The following is a 23,841-nucleotide window of genomic DNA, read 5'->3' as shown; positions in this document are numbered from 1 at the left end:
CCTCTCCGCCCCCTTCTCCCCCTCTCCCCCTTCTCCCCCTCTCCCCCTTCTCCTGCTCTCCCCCTTCTCCCACTCCCCCCTTCTCCCCACCTTCTCCCCCTCCCCCCTCTCCCCCCTTCTCCCCCTCTCTCCCCCTTCTCCCCCTCTCCCCCTTCTCCCCCTCCCCCGTTCTCCCCCTCTGCCCCACTTCTCCCCCTCTCCCCCCTTCTCCCCCTTCTTCCCTCTTCTCCCCCTCTCTCCCCTTCTCCCCTTCTCCCCCTCTCCCCTTCTCACCCTCTCCCCCCCTTCTCCCCCTTTCCCCCCCTTCTCCCCCTCTCCCCCCTTCTCCCCCTCTCCCCCTTCTCTCCCTCTCCCTTGCTTCTCCCCCTCTCGCCCCCTTCTCCCCCTCTCCCCCCCTTCTCTCCCCCTTCTCCCCCTCTCCCCCCTTCTCCCCCTCTCCCCCCCTTGTCCTCCTCCTACCCCCCCACCCCTCCTCTCCTCAACCCCCCCTTGTCCTCCTCCCTCCCCCCCCACCCCTCCTCCTCCTCCACTCCCCCTTGTCCTCCTCCCACCCCCCACCCCTCCCCCTCCCCTCTCTGTCAGAAACACAGACACTGACAGACAGAGAGTGAGAGACACACACACACACACACACACACACACAGACAAAGATAGAGACACTGACAGTGACACACTGGGGGGGCCATCCCAGCATGCTGTTGGAGGACTCCCGGTGCTGTAGTCGGTAAGTAGAAAATGTTTTGTTTATTGATTTTTTCAATTTTTTTTTTATTTTTATTAATTTTTTTTGATTGATTAATTGGTTGATTTATTGATGTATTTATCATTTATTATTGATGATGCTCTTTATTTGTAAAACTGAAGTGTTTAGTGTTTGTAAACTTCCCTTTAAACCCCCCCCCCCCCATTCCCTACGCCTAATTTGTAACCTACGCCTGATTTTCTAAAGTGTAGACAAGGTTTTTTCGAACGTACAAAAATCTTCACTTACTCCATTCTAAGTTAGTTTGGAGTAAGTTTTCACTGCCTAAACTTTGAAAACAGGCGTAAGTGGCCGGACACGTCCCTTTTTGAAAAATAAATTCTGTTCCAAAGTGAAACTGCTCTAACTGACTAGAACTGGAGCAAACTAAATGCCGAGAATTTAAATTTCTAAGATACTCCATTCTAAACCAGTTGTTCCAAAAAAACAGGAGCAACTCAGGCCGAAACTTGGCCCCTGTCTGTGGCAGTGAAAGTCACAGTTACCCTCAACTTCTCTGCTACCAGCTCCTTCAAGTCTCCTGTAGGCGATATATGCAACATCTCGCAGTTTGCCATACATAGCTGCATTCACCAGGTGACCGACGCTCTCTACAGCCGATGCATGGACTACATAAAGTTCAGCATGTCCAGGGAGAGCCAGGATGAGCGCTCCCGTGGCTTCGCCAGGATAGCAGGCTTCCCCATGGATCGGGGCCCATTGATTCTACACATGTGGCATTGCGGGCCCTGCCTCATCTGGCCAGCCTATTCACCTGGCCATCTGCTGAAGACCTCACGCCCCACCCACCAAGCCTCCATGCATATAAATGGCAACACAAGATTGTGAAAAATTAAAATAATTTTTATTTACAACAAAACCATATTGTGCTGTAAAGAAGCACTAAAGGCCACCATCATAAGAACATAAGAAATAGCAACAGGAGTAGGCCATATGGCCCGTCGAGCCTGCTCCACCATTCAATAAGATCATGGCTGATCTGATCATGGACTCAGCTCCACTTCCTCGCCCGCTCCCCATAACCCCTTATCCCCTTATCATTTAAGAAACTGTCTATTTCTGTCTTAAATTTATTCAATGTCCCAGCTTCCACAGCTCTCCGAGGCAGATTTACAACCCTCTGAGAGAAGAAATTTCTCCTCATCTCTGTTTTAAATGGACGGCCCCTTATTCTAAAATCATGCCCTCTAGTTCGACTCTCCCCCATCAGTGGAAACATCCTCTCTGCATCCACTTTGTCAAGCCCCCTCGTAATCTTATACGTTTCGATAAGATCACCTCTCATTCTTCTGAATTCCAATGAGTGGAGGCCCAACCTACTCAACCTTTCCTCATAAGTCAAACTCCTCATCTCTGGAATCAACCTCGTGAACCTTCTCTGAACTGCCTCCAAAGCAAGTATATCCTTTCGTAAATATGGAAACCAAAACTGCACGCAGTATTCCAGGTGTGGCCTCCCCAGTACCCTGTATAGCTATAGCAAGACTTCCCTGCTTTTATACTCCATCCCCTTTGCAATAAAGGCCAAGATACCATTGGCCTTCCTGATCACTTGCTGTACCTGCATGCAATCCTTTTGTGTTTCATGCACAAGTACCGCCAGGTCCCGCTGTACTGCAGCACTTTGCCATCTTTCTCCATTTAAATAATAACATATCATCCACAGCAAACAATAATTGAAAGCAGACCCCTTGAAACATTAACATCCACATCCATGTGGAACTATTCACATTCGTTCATAATCGAACAAGGACAGTATCTCTGGTTAATATCACACAATTCTTTATTGGCTCATCCAGGTGCAACTATTTACCTGAGTTCATATTCGAGCAATCTCACCATTTCTGGTCACGAGCACACACATACTTAGCGGCTCTTTCTCAAGTGCTTTCTCGCCCCTTCCCTTCTCCACCGTCCCACACCTACTGCTCCTCCTCAATGGGGTCTCAGGGCCTGCAGCAAGGCTGGTAGAAGTTCACCCTGTTGGTGCCACTGCCACAGATGATGGCCTAGCAGGACGTTCCGCACCAGCTCGAGCCCTGGAAGGCATGACTGTAGATTGAATCACCTCAGCATGGGCAGCAGCACTCTGTGGTGAATGGGTTGCAGAGAGTGGCTGTGGCAAGGGCAGAATGATGTTATCCTGAGAGATGATATCATGTTCCAATAGGCCTGACACACTGCTACTCCACCGGGGCAGAACCTCAGCATCTGGAGCAATCTGGCTGAGCACGGATTGCTGCCTTGCTTCGCCAACGTTAGCTCCCCGTTGAACTAATGGGGCCCCAGACACGGTGGCAGCGGTCAGTGCCCACATGGCATCAAATTGCCTCTGCATCAGGGCAGACTGCGACTGCAGCACACTACAGAGCTGATTGATGCCACCACGCACTGACGACATGACAGTCTGCAGGCCTAACATTGCGTCGGCCTGGTGTTCAATGGCTACTGCCATGTCAGCCATAGCCCGTGCCACCATGTCTGGGACCCCACGGTCACTTGAAGCATCCAACCTCCATTGGTATCCTCCAAGGATGGGCTCGATGGCCTGCTGAGACACAAATGCAAAGGTTGCGACGGACTCCTCCATCCTCACAGTTAATGCATCGACACTCTCGGGCACCCTTGACAAGGCATCCGCAAGGACTGTATTGCGACATCCCCCCGATCTCCCCTCCCCCATGGCGTTGCTGCAGGCCACTGGGTCCTGGAGCATCACCCACCTCCATCTCCCTGACCATGCCGTCTGCAAAAATGCTGCTGACCCCACTCTCTTAGGACGCTGGATCCTCGGTCACGTCCATAGAGGTGTCCTCCGCAGTGGAAGGCTGACGTGAAGGCCCCTGGCCGTCTGAGTCATCATTTGAAAGCCCAGTTAGGGTTTGCACCACAGAGTCCCCTCCTTTGGTTTGAATCTGGTGCATTCTGATCTGTGCGAGCTTGGCCTGCAAGATTAAAGAGAACGTCAGAGTTAGTGTCCTTCTATCCATCTTTAAAGGTCAATGTAACTTCCATTAGCTGCGAGTACTTGGTGTGGCAATTCTTGAGTGAGGGGATGAGGACCTAGCAGTAATGGTAAGGATAGCATCTTCCAGACGCATATGAAGACTGAGGAGGTAACATGATGAGGGATAGGTCTCCACAATGGAATAGGAAGGTTAACAGCGCACGCAGGCCATTGGAGTGGGTCAGGCTGCAAATGCGAACCTTGCATCTGGCCTCACCCACACAGAGCTTGGGGTCAGACGTATTCACATTGAGGAGACACTGCACATTGAGCTCAGAGCATGGCATGCTCAGGTTAATGTAAAATGTACTCATGTACTCACCCTCAGCAACCGAGTCATGTCAACCCACTTCTGGCGACATTGGGCAGTGTGTCACTCGCTGACATTATTTCAGCGACGTCCCACCAGAGCGGGATGTTTGGGCCTGTGGCCTCCTTCCAGCCTCCGTCCTGAGTAATTCTCGAGCCTCTCCAGGTCATCAAGAAGGGCCTCGACGGCGGTGTTGGAGAAGCGGTGAGCACGCTGGTGAGCTGCTGCTGGATCTGCCATCTTCACTCTGTGCGTGAGTGTGTAGGAAAGGTAGGTACCCACGAGGCGGTGCCGCGCCCAATCGCCGCCTCAAGTGAATCTAGGTGGCGGCAGTATGTCTGTGGCGCAGTTACAAATGATGACTGCTGCCTCACTTGCCGCCCCTCTTACCGTCGCTTACCGCCTCCAGAGTAATGTGCAATGCCTGATTTAACGCTGCAATCCCTTTTTCAGGCAGCAAAACTGAATTTCGCAGTTGGAGGCAGCAACTGCCGCCTGCCGTTAAAATCGGCATTCAGACGGTGACACCGCCTCAAAAACTGGTCACTGAATTTCGACTCCCAAGTCTAAATTAGAAAGGAGGCATTGTGGAAAATAAAATAATTAAAATATTTAAACAAATGCTTTCTAGATGTGTTCATGATTGGAGACCGAGAGAACCTCTGTGGTATTTCAGGGCCAGGACTCCAGACAATGGTGCTATGTACCATTGGTGGCCGGGCGTTCAGCTGCCTAGGCCCCAAGCTCTGGAATTCCCTCCCTAAACCTCTCTGCCTCTACCTCACTCTCCTCCTTTAAGACGCTTCTTAAAACCTACTTCTTTGACTAAGCTTTTGGTCATCTGCCCTAATTGCTCGGTATCAAATTTTGTTTGTGAAACGCCTTGGGACCTTTTTACTATGTTCAAGGTGCTATATAAATGCAGGTTGTTGTGAGGTAGAAGTGCACAGGCTGAAATGCTGTATGAAGTTTCCCTGTTGCCATTCTGTGCAGGCTCTTTGGATTGACACAGACATTGAGGTACAGCTGCCATGAACTCTTCTGCTCCTGGTGTAAACAGTGAAGTCTGGCTTAAACGTTAGCATCTCTTAAACATTGGTGCTACTGCTCGGCTCAGTTGGTAGCCTTCATCCCTCGGGGTCGGAAGGTTATGGGTTCGTGGCTCCCTTCAGTATATGATACAAACTGCCGTTTGAGAGAGGGACTCTGAGGGAGTGCTGTATCGATCGAGCTGTTGTCCTTCAGGCAAGGCATTAAACCAGTACAGGGGAAAGTTCATCGTCATAGGCAGTCCCTCGGAATCGAGGAAGACTTGCTTCTACTCTTAACATGAGTTCTTAGATGGCTGTACAGTCCAATACGGGAACCACAGTCTCTGTCACAGGTAGTCGTTGAGGGCAAGGGAGGGTGGGACAGGTTTGCCGCACGCTGTTTCCGCTGCCTGCGCTTGATTTCTGCACGCTCTCGGCGACGAGATTCGAGGAGCTCAGCGTCCTCCCGGATGCATTTCCTCCACTTAGGGCGGTCTTTGGCCATGGACTCCCAGGTGTCGGTGGGGATGTTGCACTTTATCAGGGAGGCTTTGAGGGTGTCCTTATAACGTTTCCGCTGCTCACCTTTGGCTCATTTGCCATGAAGGAGTTCCGAGTAGAGCGCTTGCAGGGGAAAGCTACAGCTCTGGTTGCACTATTTGCAAACATGATGGAGAAGGGAATATGGGGCAGGTCTGGAAGAGGTGGGAAGAGGCTCGCGTGGAGCATAAACATCAGCATAAACCAGTTGGGCCCAATGGCCTGTTTCTGCGCTGCAGAGTCGATGTAATTCTGGCACTGCTCTTGTCACAGTTTTGCGCAGGAATGTATTTTCTCTGCTGGCTGCTAAAGAGGGTTAAAACATTCTTCCCTTTGGAAGATCTGGCCTCTGTAGAACACTGGAGTTTTTATTTAACAATAATCAATAGAGCTTTGAACGGCTTTCTTGAGGCTTCTTCCAGCAGCTTTTCCAGTCACCTTGACCCCTGGCTTACTCCAGATGCAATTGGCAAGCAAAGGAGCTCAATGTTTGGAACAAAAGCAAGTGGAGAGGGGGGGGGGGGGGCGGCGGGGGAGGGCGGGAGGATAGTGTCGCAGTCAATCTTACTCAATAGAGCTATCAACTTGGTCTTCGCAGTGTTCTTCCTTACTCTGTCTAATTCTCTATTACTGCCTGCTTGGCTTTGACGTGAGGAATTAGCTCTGCAGAGGGTAGTATCACCATGAAGACAAGTACTGAGGAGAGAACCTGATACGTCCTTACTATACAGTATAAATGCACACGAGGCCCATACTTGAGAGAAGGTCAGTCTGTGACCTGTCCTTTATTCCTTAGCACTCAAGTGCAGGAAGTGGGTGAAGCTTCCCCTTTTATATCTGAAGGTCCAGGTTAGGAGTGTCTCCCACAAGTTCACCACCTAGTGGTCAGTGTTCTCACAGTGTACAACTTAGGTCAGTTTATACATGGGTTACAATGCTGGTTGAATACATGACAGAACCCACTCGTCCGGTCTAGATTCTCTTCCCCAAACCTCCGGCCTCCCCATCACAGCAGCTAATTGGTGTTCGCAGTTAGCAATTATCATCCGCAAAGAGAAGGCGAGTAGCTTTGACGATGACCTCAAATTCACTAAGGAAGACTCGAAACAGACAGCAGCCACCCTGCTTCACAGAGAGACCCTGCAGTGATCATTTGATAAACTTCATTTAAAAAAAAGTAGAATAGACCACCCAAGTAGAAGCAGGAGCTCAGAAGGCGCAGGAAAATCAGGTGTTTCAAACTTCATTTTTCTCCAAAGAATAAAGTCGGCATGGGCTCAATGGGCCGTATGGCCTCCTTCCGTGCTGTTACCGTTCTATGATTCCAAAGTGTACTCAAAAACATTGCAGGATATTGGGTCTATATTAAGTGGACAGCAGGCAGTGCATTCCAAATCCTAACCCACTCGTTGTGTGAAAATGTTTTTCCTCATGTCGCCTCTGCCACAGATGCAATAGGCTGAATGGTTTCCTTTCCTGCTGTAAAATTCTATGATTCCATGATTTATTTTGCCAAATACATTTGGTTCGTTTTCCACCACAACCTATTAGACCGGGGATCATGGTTTAATAAACAGTTCCTTCCCGTCTGAAGTAAATCATTTTAAACATCTTATTCCTGGGAGTTTTGGAAAATGTGATTGTCTTAAAACGTCCCCATTGCTCAAATTGAAATACAGTTTTGGACCTGCTGCAGATGTTATGTGAGCACCAAAAATGTCACATATCTGATGGGATAGAAAGGAAAGACTATACATGTTTCATTCAGTTCTTGCTGCGCTCCACACATCCACTTCTTGCTCAGATCATCAGCACTGACGTCGGCATGTTTCAAGGCACAACGCATTACAGTCACCTTGAAGTTAAAACTTCCCTCAGAGAAGGCTCCCTGTGCAGTGGCTGTACTGACGTTATTTATTCTCCTGCACAGAAGATCTCGATTGCAGGTTTATTTGCTTACCCTCGCGCCCTCTGCCCTTCACCCCGGGTTCTGCTTTTCACAATTAGGAAGTCGCAACACTCAGTGGCACAAATACACAAACCCTGTTTAATTTGTTTGTGTTTATTTTGAACATTGTGAGGCACAGCAACAGATTCCATCTGGAGACACATCTAACAAAGGACAGATGTTTCACCCTGAAGGGTACTGGGATCAGATAGTTAACTCCGACTTGCATATTGTGCACAGAGGGGTAGCAAATGGTATGCATTGTGCCTGTTTTTCGGGCATAAAATGGGTGGAAAACATTCCGAATTATCAGTGGGCGAGTGTGCCCAATCTCTGCAGGTGTTGGTCCTACTACTAAATTTGTGGGGCACTTTTTAATAAGCATCCTGGCCTGGGCAGACATCTAAAAGAAGCGTTAGGCCCCTTAAATATGTCAAGTAGGAGCCGAACACCTGTTGAACGACTGTGTAATGTAATTGCTTTATGGGTTCTTGCTTAAGAATTCATAGCAACACATTGTTATTAAGAACTAGTTGGTTTATTAACAAAGGTTTAATAATCAAACTACACATTACCAGTTCATTAACCAGGCTCACAACTGCATACCTCATCGTGGATGACCTAAACCCAACTGACTGGGGTTTTATTGAGTCTTGTGAACATCACGTGACTGGCTAAGCCACTCACAATGCAACAGCTCTACAACTCTTTTGGGGGGTGGGGGGGACAAAATAAACATTAGATCGCGTGCCCCCCCCGATCTGGGGGACACTCCAGACACTTTTAACTGCCCTCTTTTTAAATTTTTGTTGTTGTTTTTTTTGTTATTTTGGGGGGGTTTTTTTGTGATTTTTTTTTTGGGGCATTAAAATCATATAATTAACAAGTACCCCCTATAAAAGGAGAAGGGGACACTAAAACCCGGCAATTAAAACAAATTAAACTTTAAAACATAAAATCAAATTAAAATTTGGTTGCCGGGCGTGATGATGCACTCCAGTCCCTCCAGTGCCCACCTCTCGCGGAAGGCCGCGAGCGTACCGGTGGACACCGCGTGCTCCATCTCCAAGGACACCCTGGCCCGGATGTAGGCGCGGAAGAGAGGCAGGCAGTCAGGCTGAACGACCCCCTCGACCGCCCGCTGCCTGGACCGGCTGATGGCACCCTTGGCCTTGCCCAGGAGCAGTCCTACGAGGAGGCCCTCGGACCTACCCGCTCCCCTCCGCACAGGGTGCCCAAAGATCAGGAGTGTGGGACTGAAGTGCAGCCAGAAATTGAGGAGCAGCCCCTTTAAATAATGGAACAGGGGCTGCAACCTCGTGCATTCACTAAAACCGTGGAACACGGACTCTACCAGAAATTGCAGGTGGCCTGGGAGCCCGTGAACCGGCTTAAAAATTTGTTGGACGGGACTGCTCCGTGCACCACCCTCCAGGCCAAGTCCCCGATAAATAGTGGGAGGACTCAACAGCTCTACAAACCTGTGAGCATGCTCACAGGTGCACACATTACAGAATTTGTCAGCGATGAATGGCTCAGGATTTGACGGTAGCCTCTGCGGTCACCAACTCCAGGTAAGTTAAAAAAATAAAACAGTTAGAAAAATCCATTCTGTGGGGACATGAGGAGCAGGAGTGTTCCCCCGACTCCAAAGGAGTCACGATGGCTCCTCCCCCAACCCCTTTCTCCGTAGCCCAGGACTGAGCTGAGACCACTGCTGGTGAGGTAGGTAGCCTGACATTGAAGCCTTTGCTCGGGCAAGCTGCCTAACGGAGCTATCCATTTAATTGCATTCCCCTGCCCTCTCCCCGTCCACTTTAATATTTTGCTTCGCATAGTTAGCCAGTTCCCTTTAAAAAGCTATTATCCATTCTGCTTCCACCACTGTTTCTGGTAGGGTGTTCCATGTTCTAACAACTCTTTGGGGTTGAAATTGCCCCTCTCCTTAAGGCCTGTTACCACCGCAAATCAGAGGCCACGCTGCGGAGTGGAGTGGTCGTCGATTTTTCGAGGAATGGCCGTTGCTCGCCTAATTGCCCTTCTGAGGTTTCCTGGTGGTGCCCCGATAACTCCCCTCCCCCACCACCGCTCCGCTGCTGCCGATCCGCGGTATGAGTGTCATCACTGTGCGCATTGCCAATCTACCCCCCCGCCCTCCGAAAGGCAGTCTGGCACTCCCTCTTGGGTGCCAGGCCGCTGGCCCGGCCAAATCCTTCCTGGTGGCTCAGTGGGCCGAAGTTTTAAAATGGCGGAGGCTTTTCCCTTTAAGTGAAGGGGAGAACCGTGGTAACGCGGCACTGTGATGACGTCACCGCGGCGATCACTCCGCACCATCCACAACTTCCGCCCCTCAGGCGTTGCCACTGCCATGTATCCACCCCTCTCGTGTAATCACTGCCCCCATTAGAGCGACTTCCGGATCCGAATAAAAAAAAAAACAACAAAGAGCGGAATTTCACTCAAGAGGCGACCTCAATTGCAGCTGCGATTAAAAACCATTGAAGTGGGGTGCGTGCGCCCCATTTCGGGCGGGGTTACAATTTCGGCGAACCAGAGGCGGCACGAGGAAAAACATTTTCACCACGAGTTGTTAGGATTTGGAATGCACTGCCTGATGGGGCAGTGAATACTGATTAAATAATAGCCTTCAAAAGAGGATTGGATAAATACTTGAAGGAGAAAAAAACTGCAGGGATATGGGGAAAGAGCGGGGGTGTGGGGCTAACTGGATTGTTCTTCGAAAGAGCCAGCGCAGACTCAATGGCCCAAATGGCCTTGTTGTGATGATACTATATTGACCTGAGATTTGCATGGATCTGAGCAGTGCACTGCCAGTCCAAGATTGTCAGGAGTGTGGTGCAATGCTCACAAATTGGAACGAAACCTGGAAATGGCCTGCACTGCCACTTTCTATGGGCCCTTGTTTGGGACAGGACCTCAGCCGTTCCCAAAACAACGCTCCCCCATGTCACAGAGGGCATGTTCGGGGACAAGGGCCTCCCAGGCTAGCCCAGAACACGTTTCCTCAGTCCTGGTTTCCTATCAACTGGGTGCCAGGTACCGCTAGATAAATGGAGGCGATCCGATCTCCCAGCCAGCAGAAGTGCAGGCCACCTCGGGGTCCAGGCCTGGGTCCTGGCTAAGGAACCTGAAAATTGTAAAAATGAGTGAACACACATGCGTTGTTTTGTTGGGACCCCAGCAGATTTAAAACTTTGCCATCTATGTTACAACTTTTTAAAGAGAACTATGCAAAACAAACTATTAAAGTGCACGGGGAAAGGGCAGGGGAATGCGATTAAATGGATAGCTCTGTTAGACAGTTCGCCTGAGCAAAGACATCAACGTTGGGCCACCTACCCTGCCAGCACCGGCCCTGTACCTTAGGACAATGGGTTTTTTATTTTGCCGATTCCGATCAGTCAGGAGTTAAAGAAAACTCCAATAAAATCTCGACACAGCGCGATGAATATGTGATTGACGACTCAGAAGTGGTTGATGTCAGAGACCCTCTTGGTCAAGAAGCCCTCAGGTGGAGCCAGGCAGTCTTGCAATCTGAGGCAAAGAAGCAACTAGTCCTTGTATTGAACAACACTGATTTGGTGCCAAAGGAGAATGCAGAGAAATGGCTCAAATATTTGGGAAATGAATTTGGTGTTGCATGTTTCAGATGTAGCCACTATATAGACTGGTTGGGCATCAAAAAAAAACCTGGCCCCCAGAATTCCACACGGCAAGTTGCGGCAGACTTGCGCCAGTGAGTCCGGAGTTGTGCAGAGCTGAATGGACAATGTCTGTGGGATCATCTGATTGAAATATTGGCTTTACTCTATTTAAATCAGCGGCATGGGGGTCTTGGCTGGTGGTTCTCAGGAAGAGCCAAACTCCATTTGGAAATTTAGGTCATCTGTTTTTGGGGTGTAAATCCAGGGTAAGCCACTTCTGCCCTAATTTGCTGGCCACTCAAGTGAGTTTCCCCGATTTCAGGCACCGGGGCAGTCAGTTTTTACGTTCCCTGCAAGCTTCCTCATTTCAATGAGATGATCCCACAGACATTGTCCATTCAGCTCTGCACAACTCCGGACTCACTGGCGCAAGTCTGCCGCAACTTGCCGCGTGGAATTCTGGGGGCCAGGTTTTTTTTTAATGCCCAACCAGTCTATATAGTGGCTACATCTGAAACATGCAACAGCAAATTCATTTCCCAAATGCTGAAATTGACATGGAATTTCAGGGTCCCTTTGTTTTACTGAAACAGGCCAGAGCAATTGATCTGGTAAATGTAGAGATTGACAGATGGAGCAGCATCTCGATTTGATTTTAATTAATTGAACACCGATGATGTGTAATCAGAAGGGACTAATTAGCAATCTTGTTGTGCGAGGCCCCTTGGGGTAGAGTGACCATAATATGCTAGAATTCTTTATTAAGATGGAGAGTGACACAATTAATTCAGAAACTAGGGTCCTGAACTTAAGGAAAGGTAACTTCAACGGTCTGAGGCGTGAATTGGCTAGAATAGACTGGCAAAGGATACTTAAAGGGTTGACGGTGGATAAGCAATGGCAAACATTTAAAGATCACATGGATGAACTTCAGCAATTGTACATCCTTGTCTGGAGTAAAAATAAAACGGGAAAGGTGGCTCAACTGTGGCAAACAAGGGAAATTAAAACCAAGGAAGAGGCATATAAATTGGCTAGAAAAAGCAACAAACCTGAGGACTGGGAGAAATTTAGAATTCAACAGAGGGGTTTAATTAAGAGGGTGAAAATAGATTACGAGAGGAAGCTTGCAGGGAACGTAAAAACTGACTGCAAAAGCTTCTATAAATATGTGAAGAGAAAAAGATTAGTGAAGACAAACGTAGGTCCCTTGTAGTCGGATTCAGGTGAATTTATAATGGGGAACAAAGAAATGGCAGAGCAATTGAACAAATACTTTGATTCTGTCTTCATGAAGGAAGACACAAATAAACTTCCTAATGTATGGGGGACAATGAGAAGGAGGAACTGAAGGATATCCTTATTAGGCGGGAAATTGTGTTAGGGAAATTGATGGGATTGAAGGCCGATAAATCCCTGGGGCCTGATAGTCTGCATTACACAGTACTTAAGGAAGTGGCCCTAGAAATAATGGATGCATTGGTGATCATTTTCCAATAGTCTATCGACTCTGGATCAGTTTCTATGGACTGGAGGGTAGCTACTGTAACACCACTTTTTAAGAAAGGAGGGAGAATGAAAACGGGTAATTATAGACCGGGTTAGCCTGACATCAGTAGTGGGGAAAATGTTGGAATCAATCATTAAGGATGAAATAGCAGCGCATTTGGAAAGCAGTGACTGGATCGGTCCAAGTCAGCATGGATTTATGAAAGGGAAATCATGCTTGACGAATCTTCTGGAATTTTTTGAGGATGTAATTAGCAGAGTAGACAAGGGAGAACCAGTGGATGTGGTGTATTTGGACTTTCAAAAGGCTTTTGACAAGGTCCCGCACAAGAGATTGGTGTGCAAAATCAAAGCGCATGGTATTGGGGGTAAAGTACTGACGTGGATAGAGAACTGGTTGGCAGACAGGAAGCAGAGAGTCGGGATAAATGGGTCCTTTTCAGAATGGCAGGCAGTGACTAGTGGAGTGCCGCAGGGCTCAGTGCTGGGACTCCAGCTCTTTACAATATACATTAACGATTTAGATGAAGGAATTGAGTGTAATATCTCCAAGTTTGCAGATGACACAAAACTGGGTGGTGATGTGAGCTGTGAGGAGGATGCTAAGAGGCTGCAGGGTGACTTGGACATGTTAGGTGAGTGGGAAAATGCATGGCAGATGCAGTATGATGTGGATAAATGTGAGGTTATCCATTTTGGTGGCAAAAACATGAAGGCAGAATATTATCTGAATGGCAGCTGATTAGGAAAAGGGGAGGTGCAACAAGACCTGGGTGTCATGTTTCATCAGTCATTGAAAGTTGGCATGCAGGTACAGCAGGCGGTGAAGAAGGCAAATGGTATGTTGGCCTTCATAGCTAGGGGATTTGAGTATAGGAGCAGGGAGGTCTTACTGCAGTTGTACAGGGCCTTGGTGAGGCCTCAAGTGGAATATTGTGTTAAGTTTTGGTCTCCAAATCTGAGGAAGGACGTTCTTGCTGTTGAGGGAGCGCAGCAAAGGTTCACCAGACTGATTCCAGGGATGGCTGGACTGCATAAGGGATGGTTTTCTAGATCAATATGTCGAGGAACCAACTAGGGGGGAGGCCATCTTAGACTGGGTGTTGTATAATGAGAGAGGATTAATTAGCAATCCCGTTGTGCGAGGCCCTTTGGGGAAGAGTGACCATAATATGGTGGAATTCTGCATTAGGATGGAGAATGAAACACTTAATTCAGAGACCATGGTCCAGAACTTAAAGAAGGGTAACTTTGAAGGTATGAGGCGTGAATTGGCTAGGATAGCTTGGCAAATGATACTTAAGGGGTTGACTGTGGATGGGCAATGGCAGACATTTAGAGACCGCATGGATGAACTACAACAATTGTACATTCCTGTCTGGCATAAAAATAAAAAAGCGAAGGTAGCTCAACCGTGAGAAATCAGGGATAGTATTAAAGCCAAGGAAGTGGCATACAAGTTGGCCAGAAATAGCAGTGAACCCGGAGACTGGGAGAAATTTAGAACTCAGCAGAGGAGGACAAAGGGTTTGATTAGGGCAGGGAAAATGGAGTACGAGAAGAAGCTTGCAGGGAACATTAAGACGGATTGCAAAAGTTTCTATAGATATGTAAAGAGAAAAAGGTTAGTAAAGACAAACGTAGGTCCCCTGCAGTCAGAATCAGGGGAAGTCATAACGGGGAACAAAGAAATGGCGGACCAATTGAACAAGTACTTTGGTTCGGTATTCACTAAGGAGGACACAAACAACCTTCCAGATATAAAAGGGGTCAGAAGGTCTAGTAAGGAGGAGGAACTGAGGGAAATCTTTATTAGTCGGGAAATTGTGTTGGGGAAATTGATGGGATTGAAGGCCGATAAATCCTCAGGGCCTGATGGACTGCATCCCAGAGTACTTAAGGAGGTGGCCTTGGAAATAGCGGATGCATTGACAGTCATTTTCCAACATTCCATTGACTCTGGATCAGTTCCTATCGAGTGGAGGGTAGCCAATGTAACCCCACTTTTTAAAAAAGGAGGGAGAGAGAAAACAGGGAATTATAGACCGGTCAGCCTGACATCGGTAGTGGGTAAGATGATGGAATCAATTATTAAGGATGTCATAGCAGCACATTTGGAAAGAGGTGACATGATAGGTCCAAGTCAGCATGGATTTGTGAAAGGGAAATCATGCTTGACAAATCTTCTGGAATTTTTTGAAGATGTTTCCAGTATAGTGGACAAGGGAGAACCATTTGGTATGGTATATTTGGACTTTCAGAAGGCTCTCGACAAGGTCCCACACAAGAGATTAATGTGCAAAGTTAAAGCACATGGGATTGGGGGTAGTGTGCTGACGTGGATTGAGAACTGGCTGTCAGACAGGAAGCAAAGAGTAGGAGTAAATGGGTACTTTTCAGAATGGCAGGCAGTGACTAGTGGGGTACCGCAAGGTTCTGTGCTGGGGCCCCAGCTGTTTACATTGTACATTAATGATTTGGACCAGGGGATTAAATGTAGTATCTCCAAATTTGCGGATGACACTAAGTTGAGTGGCAGTGTGAGCTGCGAGGAGGATGCTATGAGGCTGCAGAGTGACTTGGATAGGTTAGGTGAGTGGGCAAATGCATGGCAGATGAAGTATAATGTGGATAAATGTGAGGTTATCCACTTTGGTGGTAAAAACAGAGAGACAGACTGTTATCTGAATGGTGACAGATTAGGAAAAGGGGAGGTGCAACGAGACCTGGGTGTCATGGTTCATCAGTCATTGAAGGTTGGCATGCAGGTACAGCAGGTGGTTAAGAAAGCAAATGACATGTTGGCCTTCATAGCGAGGGGATTTGAGTACAGGGGCAAGGAGGTGTTGCTACAGTTGTACAGGGCCTTGGTGAGGCCACACCTGGAGTATTGTGTACAGTTTTGGTCTCCTAACTTGAGGAAGGACATTCTTACTATTGAGGGAGTGCAGCGAAGGTTCACTTGACTGATTCCCGGGATGTTGGGACTGACCTATCAAGAAAGACTGGATCAACTGGGCTTGTATTCACTGGAGTTCAGAAGAATGAGAGGGGACCTCATAGAAACATTTAAAATTCTGACGAGTTTAGACAGGTTAGATGCAGGAAGAGTGTTCCCAATGTTGGGGAAGCCCAGAACCAGGGGTCACAGTCTAAGGATAAGGGGTCAGCCATTTAGGACCGAGATGAGGAGAAACTTCTTCACCCAGAGAGTGGTGAACCTGTGGAATTCTCTACCACAGAAAGTTGTTGAGGCCAATTCACTAAATATATTCAAAAGGGAGTTAGATGAAGTCCTTACTACTAGGGGGATCAAGGGGTATGGCGAGAAAGCGGGAAGGGGGTACTGAGTTTGCATGTTCAGCCATGAACTCATTGAATGGCGGTGCAGGCTCGAAGGGCCGAATGGCCTACTCCTGCACCTATTTTCTATGTTTCTATGTTTCTATGTCATATGAGGAGAGACTGGATCAACTGGGCCTTTATTCACTGCAGTTTAGAAGGAGGGGATCTCATAGAAACGTATAAGATTCTGACGGGACTGGACAGGTTAGATGCGGGAAGAATGTTCCCGATGTTGGGGAAGTCCTGAACCAGGGGACATATTCTTAGGATAAGGGGTAGGCCATTTAGGACTGAGATGAGGAGAAACTTCTTCACTCAAAGAGTTGTTAACCTGTGGAATTTCCTGCCGCAGAGAGTTGTTGACGCCAGTTCATTGGATATATTCAAGAGGGAGTTAGATATGGCCCTTACAGCTAAGGGGATTAAGGGGTATGGAGAGAAAGCACGAAAGGTGTACTGAGGGAATGATCAGCCATGGTCTTATTGAATGGCGGTGCAGGCTCGAAGGGCCGAATGGCCTACTCCTGCACCTATTTTCTATGTTTCTATGTTTCTGTTGTGTATCTGTAAAGCATGTACTCCCATGTTCTGCCACCAGGGAGCGCATCCTCTGAAGTCCCAAGGGATCCCAGCATCCCTTGGGAGCACTGTATATAAGCCTGTCCCTAAGTCCTGTTCCTCACTCTGGAGTGTCTTAATAAAGACTGAGGTCACTGCTACTTTAACCTCCCTGTGTGCAGAGACATCTTTGTTCGGAACACAATAACCGGCGATGAGTATACGAATCCAACGCAAAGATGGAGCAAACTGTGGGCATCCTGGAGAAGTTCTCGGAGTGTGAGGACTGGGAAGCCTATGCTGAACAGCTAGACCAGTACTTTGTAGCCAACGAGCTGGACGGAGAAGGAAGCGCTGCAAAAAGGAGAGCGATCCTCCTCACGGTCTGCGGGGCACCGACCTACAGCCTCATGAAGAATCTTCTGGCTCCAGTGAAACCCACAGATAAGTTATATGAGGAGCTGTGTACACTGATTCGGGAGCATCTTAGCCCGAGGGAGAGCATGCTGATGGCGAGGTATCGGTTCTACACGTGCCAGCGATTTGAAGGTCAGGAAGTGGCGAGCTATGTCGTCGAGCTAAGGCGACTTGCAGGACAATGTGAGTTTGATGGTTACCTGGAGCAGATGCTCAGAGACTTTTTTGTACTGGGCATTGGCCACGAGACCATCCTATGAAAACGTTTGACTTTAGAGACACCGACCCTCAGTAAGGCCATTGCGATAGCATAGGCGTTTATGTCCACCAGTGATAACACCAAACAAATCTCTCAGCACACAAGTGTTCACAAATTAACTGGAACTGTGTTTGCGAGCAGTAATCTACAGGGCAGAAACCACGAGTCTGTAACTGCCAGCAGTCCTCAGGTGACCCAGATGACTCAGAGTCCGCAACAAAGGATGAATGCAAAGCAATTCACACCTTGTTGGTGTTGTGGAGGCTTCCATTCAGCCTATTCATGCCGCTTCAAAGGATATGTTTGCAAGAGCTGTGGAACAATGGGGCAGCTCCAACAAGGCAGTTGGAGCAGCGCGAGTCCGGGGTTGGTGAGGCCGATAAAAGGCCCAGCGGGAGAATGAGACAGCGGCAGTTGGAGCAGCGCGAGTCCGGGGTTGGTGAGGCATGACTTGTGCAGCTACAGGGAGAAGGCAAAAAAGAAATAAAAAGAAACAGAAAGGTGACATCATAGCCAAAGGGGTTAATTGATTGGCTGGTGATTGGTGAGTAGTTTTTCTTTCTTGTCTTTAACAGTGAGTAAACTTTAACATTATTGTTGCCTATCGAAAGGTTAAGTCATGGCAGAAGAGCTCGGTCGCGTGTTATGCTCCTCCTGTACCATGTGGGAACTCAGGAACGACTCCAGTGTCCCTGACGACTACGTGTGCAGGAAGTGTATCCACCTCCAGCTCCTGACGGTCCGCGTTGCAGAGTTGGAAATGAGGGTGGATTCACTCTGGAGCATCCACGATGCTGAGAATGACGTGAGTAGCACGTGTAGCGAGTTGGTCATACCACAAGAGAAGGGTCCACAGCCAGATAGGGAATGGAAGACCAGCAGGAAGAGCAGTGCAAAGAAGGTAGTGCAGGGGTCCCCTGTGGTCATCCCCCTGCAAAACAGATACACCGCTTTGAGTACTGTTGAGGGGGATGACTCATCAGGGGAGGGCAGCAGCAGCCAAGTTCATGGCACCGTGGCTGGCTCTGTTGCACAGGAGTGGAGGAAAAAGAGTGGGAGAGCGATAGTGATAGGGGATTCAATTGTTAGGGGAATAGATAGGCGTTTCTGCAGCCTCAACCGAGACTCCAGGATAGTATGTTGCCTCCCTGGTGCAAGGGTCAAGGATGTCTCGGAGCGGGTGCAGGACATTCTAAAAAGGGAGGGAGAACAGCTAGGTGCACATTGGTACCAACGACATAGGTAAAAAAAGGGATGAGGTCATAGGAAACGAATTTAAGGAGCTAGGACCTAAATTAAAAAGTAGGACCTCAAAAGTAGTAATCTCGGGATTGCTACCAGTACCACGTGCTAGTCAGAGTAGGAATCACAGGATAGCACAGATGAATACGTGGCTTGAGCAGTGGTGTAGCAGGGAGGGATTCAAATTCCTGGGGGATTGGAACCGGTTCTGTGGGAGGTGGGACCAGTACAAACCGGATGGTCTGCACCTGGGCAGGACCGGAACCAATGTCCTAGGGGGATTGTTTGCTAGTACTGTTGGGGAGGAGTTAAACTAATATGGCAGGGGAATGGGAACCAATGGAGGGAGACAGAGGGAAACAAAAAGGAGATAAAAGCAAAAAACAGAAAGGAGATGAGAAAAAGTGGAGGGCAGAGAAACGAAGACAAAGAACAAAAAGGGCCATTGTGCAGCAAAATTCTAAAAGTACAAAGGGTGTTAAAAAAACAAGCCTGAAGGCTTTGTGTCTTAATGCAAGGAGTATCCGTAATAAGGTGGATGAATTAACTGTGCAAATAGATGTTAACAAATATGATGTGATTGGGATTACGGAGACGTGGCTCCAGGATGATCAGGGCTGGGAACTCAACATCCAGGGGTATTCAAAATTCAGGAAGGATAGAATAAAAGGAAAAGGAGGTGGGGTAGCAATGCTGGTTAAAGAGGAGATTTATACAATAATTAGGAATGACATTAGCTTGAATGATGTGGAATCTATATGGGTAGAGCTGCAGAACACCAAAGGGCAAAAAACGTTAGTGGGAGTTGTGTACAGACCTCCAAACAGTAGTAGTGATGTTGGGGAGGGCATCAAACAGGAAATTATGTGTGCATGCAATAAGGGTGCAGCAGTTATAATGGGTGACTTTAATATGCACATAGATTGGGCTAACCAAACTGGAAGCAATACGGTGGACGAGGATTTCCTGGAGTGCATAAGGGATGGTTTTCTAGACCAATATGTCGAGGAACCAACTAGGGGAGAGGCCATCTTAGAGTGGGTGTTGTGTAATGAGAGAGGATTAATTAGCAACCTCGTTGTGCAAGGCCCCTTGGGGAAGAGTGACCATAATATGGTGGAATTCTGCATTAGGATGGAGAATGAAACAGTTAATTCAGAGACCATGGTCGGCGGCAGTCGGGAGCAGCGTCGGAGGTGCGTGGAGAGGTCTATAAAAGGCACAGCAGGGAGTCCGGGGCCCAGTGTCGGCGGCAGTCGGGAGCAGCGTCGAGGAGGTGCGTGGTGAGGCCTATAAAAGGCGTGACTTGTGCAGCTACAGGGAGAAGGCAAAAAAGAAGTAGAAAGAAATCAAAAGGTGACGTCACAGCCAAGAGGGTAAGTGATTGGTGAGTAGTTTTTCTTTTTTCTCTTCTATATCAGTGAGTAACTTTTAGCATTGTTGTTGCCAATTTAAGTGTATATAAGGGTTAAGTCATGGCAGGAGAGCTCGGTCGGGTGTTATGCTCCTCCTGTACCATGTGGGAACTCAGGGACACTTCCGGTGTCCCTGACGATTACGTGTGCGGGAAGTGTATCCGCCTCCAGCTCCTGACAGACCGCGTTGCGGAGTTGGAGCTGAGGGTGGATTCACTCTGGAGCATCCATGATGCTGAGAATGACGTGAGTATCACGTGTAGCGAGTTGGTCGCACCACAGGGAAAGGGTCCACAGCCAGATAGGGAATGGAAGACCAACAGGAAGAGCAGTGCAAGGAAGGTAGTGCAGGAGTCCCCTGTGGTTAACCCCCTGCAAAACAGATACACTGCTTTGGGTACTGTTGAGGGGGATGACTCATCAGGGGAGGGCAGCAGCAGCCAAGTTCATGGCACCGTGGCTGGCTCTGCTGCACAGGAGGGCAGGAAAAAGAGTGGGAGAGCAATAGTGATTGGGGATTCAATGGTGAGGGGAATAGATAGGCGTTTCTGCGGCCGCAACCAAGACTCCAGGATGGTATGTTGCCTCCCTGGTGCAAGGGTCAAGGATGTCTCGGAGCGGGTGCAGGACATTCTAAAAAGGGAGGGAGAACAGCCAGTTGTCGTGGTGCACATTGGTACCAACGACATAGGTAAAAAGAGGGATGAGGTCCTACGAAACAAATTTAAGGAGCTAGGAGCTAAATTAAAAAGTAGGACCTCAAAAGTAGTAATCTCGGGATTGCTACCAGTGCCACGTGATAGTCAGAGTAGGAATCGCAGGATAGCGCAGATGAATACGTGGCTTGAGCAGTGGTGCAACAGGGAGGGATTCAAATTCCTGGGGCATTGGAACCGGTTCTGGGGGAGGTGGGACCAGTACAAACCGGATGGTCTGCACCTGGGCAGGACCGAAACCAATGTCCTAGGGGGAGTGTTTGCTAGTGCTGTTGGGGAGGATTTAAACTGATATGGCAGGGGGATGGGAACCAATGCAGGGAGACAGAGGGAAACAAAAAGGAGGCAAAAGCAAAAGACAGAAAGGAGATGAGGAAAAGTGGAGGGCAGAGAAACCCAAGGCAAAGAACAAAAAGGGCCACTGTACAGCAAAATTCTAAAAGGACAAAGGGTGTTAAAAGAACAAGCCTGAAGGCTTTGTGTCTTAATGCAAGGAGTAACCGCAATAAAGTGGATGAATTAACTGTGCAAATAGATGTTAACAAATATGATGTGATTGGGATTACGGAGACGTGGCTCCAGGATGATCAGGGCTGGGAACTCAACATCCAGGGGTATTCAACATTCAGGAAAGATAGAATAAAAGGAAAAGGAGGTGGGGTAGCATTGCTGGTTAAGGAGCAAATTAAGGCAATAGTTCGGAAGGACATTAGCTTGGATGATGTGGAATCTATATGGGTAGAGCTGCAGAATACCAAAGGACAAAAAACGTTAGTGGGAGTTGTGTACAGACATCCAAACAGTAGTAGTGATGTTGGGGAGGGCATCAAACATGAAATTAGAGGTGCGTGCAATAAAGGTGCAGCAGTTATAATGGGTGACTTTAATATGCACATAGATTGGGTTAACCAAACTGGAAGCAATACGGTAGAGGAGGATTTCCTGGAGTGCATAAGGGATGGTTTTTTAGACCAATATGTCGAGGAACCAACTAGGGGGGAGGCCATCTTAGACTGGGTGTTGTATAATGAGAGAGGATTAATTAGCAATCTCGTTGTGCGAGGCCCCTTGGGGAAGAGTGACCATAATATGGTGGAATTCTGCATTCGGATGGAGAATGAAACAGTTAATTCAGAGACCATGGTCCAGAACTTAAAGAAGGGTAACTTTGAAGGTATGAGGCGTGAATTGGCTAGGATAGATTGGCGAATGATACTGAAGGGGTTGACTGTGGATGGGCAATGGCAGACATTTAGAGACCGCATGGATGAACTACAACAATTGTACATTCCTGTCTGTCGTAAAAATAAAAAAGGGAAGGTGGCTCAACCGTGGCTATCAAGAGAAATCAGGGATAGCATTAAAGCCAAGGAAGTGGCATACAAATTGGCCAGAAATAGCAGAGAACCCGGGGACTGGGAGAAATTTAGAACTCAGCAGAGGAGGACAAAGGGTTTGATTAGGGCAGGGAAAATGGAGTACGAGAAGAAGCTTGCAGGGAACATTAAGACGGATTGCAAAAGTTTCTATAGATATGTAAAGAGAAAAAGGTTAGTAAAGACAAACGTAGGTCCCCTGCAGTCAGAATCAGGGGAAGTCATAACGGGGAACAAAGAAATGGCGGACCAATTGAACAAGTACTTTGGTTCGGTATTCACTGAGGAGGACACAAACAACCTTCCGGATATAAAAGGGGTCGGAGGGTCTAGTAAGGAGGAGGAACTGAGGGAAATCCTTATTAGTCGGGAAATTGTGTTGGGGAAATTGATGGGATTGAAGGCCGATAAATCCCCAGGGCCTGATGGACTGCATCCCAGAGTACTTAAGGAGGTGACCTTGGAAATAGTGGATGCATTGACAGTCATTTTCCAACATTCCATTGACTCTGGATCAGTTCCTATCGAGTGGAGGGTAGCCAATGTAACCCCACTTTTTAAAAAAGGAGGGAGAGAGAAAACAGGGAATTACAGACCGGTCAGCCTGACATCGGTAGTGGTTAAAATGATGGAATCAATTATTAAGGATGTCATTGCAGTGCATTTGGAAAGAGGTAATATGATAGGTCCAAGTCAGCATGGATTTGTGAAAGGGAAATCATGCTTGACAAATCTTCTGGAATTTTTTGAGGATGTTTCTACTAGAGTGGACAAGGGAGAACCAGTTGATGTGGTATATTTGGACTTTCAGAAGGCTTTCGACAAGGTCCCACACAAGAGATTAATGTGCAAAGTTAAAGCACATGGGATTGGGGGTAGTGTGCTGACATGGATTGAGAACTGGTTGTCAGACAGGAAGCAAAGAGTAGGAGTAAATGGGGACTTTTCAGAATGGCAGGCAGTGACTAGTGGGGTACCGCAAGGTTCTGTGCTGGGGCCCCAGCTGTTTACACTGTACATTAATGATTTAGACGAGGGGATTAAATGTAGTATCTCCAAATTTGCGGATGACACTAAGTTGGGTGGCAGTGTGAGCTGCAAGGAGGATTCTATGAGGCTGCAGAGCGACTTGGATAGGTTAGGTGAGTGGGCAAATGCATGGCAGATGAAGTATAATGTGGATAAATGTGAGGTTATCCACTTTGGTGGTAAAAACAGAGAGACAGACTATTATCTGAATGGTGACAGATTAGGAAAAGGGCAGGTGCAAAGAGACCTGGGTGTCATGGTACATCAGTCATTGAAGGTTGGCATGCAGGTACAGCAGGCGGTTAAGAAAGCAAATGGCATGTTGGCCTTCATAGCGAGGGGATTTGAGTACAAGGGCAGGGAGGTGTTGCTACAATTGTACAGGGCCTTGATGAGGCCACACCTAGAGTATTGTGTACAGTTTTGGTCTCCTAACCTGAGGAAGGACATTCTTGCTATTGAGGGAGTGCAGCGAAGGTTCACCAGACTGATTCCTGGGATGGCGGGACTGACCTATCAAGAAAGACTGGATCAACTGGGCTTGTATTCACTGGAGTTCAGAAGAATGAGAGGGGACCTCATAGAAACGTTTAAAATTCTGACGGGGTTAGACAGGTTAGATGCAGGAAGAATGTTCCCAATGTTGGGGAAGTCCAGAACCAGGGGACACAGTCTAAGGATAAGGGGGAAGCCATTTAGGACCGAGATGAG

The sequence above is a fragment of the Pristiophorus japonicus genome, chromosome 2, assembly GCF_044704955.1.
Source record: "Pristiophorus japonicus isolate sPriJap1 chromosome 2, sPriJap1.hap1, whole genome shotgun sequence".
Taxonomy (NCBI): domain Eukaryota; kingdom Metazoa; phylum Chordata; class Chondrichthyes; family Pristiophoridae; genus Pristiophorus; species Pristiophorus japonicus.
This window is presented reverse-complemented; position numbering follows the sequence as displayed.